The sequence below is a fragment of the Penaeus monodon genome, chromosome 23, assembly GCF_015228065.2.
Source record: "Penaeus monodon isolate SGIC_2016 chromosome 23, NSTDA_Pmon_1, whole genome shotgun sequence".
In the NCBI taxonomy this organism is placed as follows: Eukaryota; Metazoa; Arthropoda; class Malacostraca; order Decapoda; family Penaeidae; genus Penaeus; species Penaeus monodon.
The window spans coordinates 302,469-304,671 of NC_051408.1; the positions used below are offsets into that span (position 1 = coordinate 302,469).

Consider the following 2,203-nt stretch of genomic DNA (forward strand, 5'->3'; position numbering starts at 1 on the left):
TATAACACCTTAGATTGGACAATTTCCAAGTCGCCATCTGTTAATTTGAATTGATAAATAATGTAGCCTACACTGTAAAAGAAAGATTAATGTTGTCATTTTGTTTTATATTTAGAGTAATTGACATTGTCTATTATGATTCCAGATGCTGTTGAGTGTGTGACCACATGACGATGTACACATGGCCATGCCTCCCCACATGGGGGGTCCCCATCCCCCTACTGTACACTCCCCCTGTTCCCTCCCCAATCCTACCCCCTCCAATGGCACACAATTATGCTATGCACACTTTCCACAAACCCACATAATTCACCACCCATTCAGCACAACAGCCTCATACAGCACACTCGACTTCAGCAGCAGCTGTTGCTGCTGCCAACATATCGGTCCCAATAGGCTCGGGCAATTCGCCATGCTGACCATCCTTCTCCCATGCTTTCGCAGCCTTTCCTATATACCCCTCCCAGACTTCTGTGTATGTCAACCCTTACCTCAACCCTCCTTTGCCCCATTCACACCCCACTCACACCCTCCCCATCAGCACCCATCCAGTATGGGATATGGCATGCCTACACCCATGCAGGGAGGACCACCTCCACCTGGAATGCTTCCCCGCAGCAACCCTCGAATCAGACTGTCAGCTCTGCACTCTCCACTGGCCCTGTCATGTCAGTGGATGAGGAACTCATGGAAGAGATGAACACTTTACATCTGGGCTATATTGAGACCGAGGACTCCCCACACAAGCTTGAGCAACGAGAGAAGCTGGAAAGTGAGTTTTCTTCTGAAAGACAAGCTGAATATCCAAATTCTGTTGTAAAATTGTTTCTGTGGAAAATCTGTATGCCTGATTTTTTTTGTTTTTTATTCAAGCTTGATTTTAGTAGTTTTCCAATATGTAATTTACAATTTCAGAATTTTATTCTCAAAATTTCAGGAGTAATAATGGAGTACTTAGCAATCACACCCCATTCTCATAAGTTCATGTTCCACCAAATTTCTGATGTTGGAGAGAAGTATCAACAGCATTAATGACTTCAGTGCATATAATGCTGCCTGTGCATTTGATGCCCTGGCCCAGTATGCAGCAAATTTGATAGCGCAGCCATGGAGAAAGGAGTTTCGAGAACTGAAGGTGGGTCTTTCTGTCCCCGTGACTAGTACTGTACTTGATCTTATCTTGGTTAATGATAACATTTGTTATATGAAACTAAATGTATATTTTCATTATACTGACAAATTTTGCCTAATTCAGTGCAATTTTAGTGGGTAACAGTTATATTCTAGACATTAGTCTTGTTTCTGAAAAGTAAAATTTGAAACAAATCATTGTGGAGATCTAGTTTCTTGCCCTTAATTGAACTAGAAGGAAAGAGATTATATTTTTGATATTCAGGATTGAAGATTGTAGGTCCTTTCCATTTCCCCTTGGCTTATTTGTGAACAGTTTGTATTGTAAATATAGATTACTTACAGAAGTGACAAATTCATGAGTATACTTACAAACAATTCATATGTTTTATGTTTTTGAAGATTGAATGCTGTGAATTTATTTTTCACAGTGAGCATAAATTTACAAATTTACAAAAAAAAATTCAGTTCCCTTTGTTTTAGGAATTTGGTATGTTTGCAAAATATGAATATCAATTTTTGATAGCCTGTGAAAATTTTTGTATTAAAAGTAAAATATTAGAACTATAATATTGATTTTGAAATGGGCGTTGCTGGAGTAAACAACATCATGATATTGATTTTTTTATCAATTGAATTTTTGATATGCATCAGTGAATATATTGTATATTCAGTGTTGTACAAATTAATGTAGATTACAGTACAGTACCTGTGCCTGTGGTTTGTATGAAATTTGCATATGTAAAAAAAAAAAACATTTTTTTTCTCAAAATTTGTCAACTGTGATGAGAATTACTGAAAAGGCACTTTCACTTGAATTACAATTCTCTCTTGTACATATATCAAATCTGAAAGAACATCTAAAATAAAAAGAGAAACTTTAAAGTTATCATGATATTAACAATTTCATAAAAACATAATAGCACAAAAACTGATCATTCACTTTTCAAAAATATCAAGTTTCTGACCCCAGTAGCCAAGAAACAAAGGAAAAACAGTTTGAAATTGCTACTCTCTGTAAAAATAATGAAAAAAAACATACAGGTCACTTGGAAAGGTCTTGATTAAATAA

At 36.5% G+C, this 2,203-nt stretch overlaps 1 long non-coding RNA gene across 1 annotated transcript in view; it reads left to right on the top strand.

Moving 5' to 3' along the window:
- The first annotated feature begins 524 nt into the window (after window positions 1-524).
- LOC119588335 overlaps window positions 525-2,203 on the top strand; it is a 1,979-nt gene continuing 300 nt past the window's right edge. The window contains exons 1-2 of the long non-coding RNA XR_005230070.1: window positions 525-772; window positions 938-1,135. This is a non-coding gene — a long non-coding RNA (uncharacterized LOC119588335). The remainder of the gene's footprint in view (window positions 773-937; window positions 1,136-2,203) is intronic.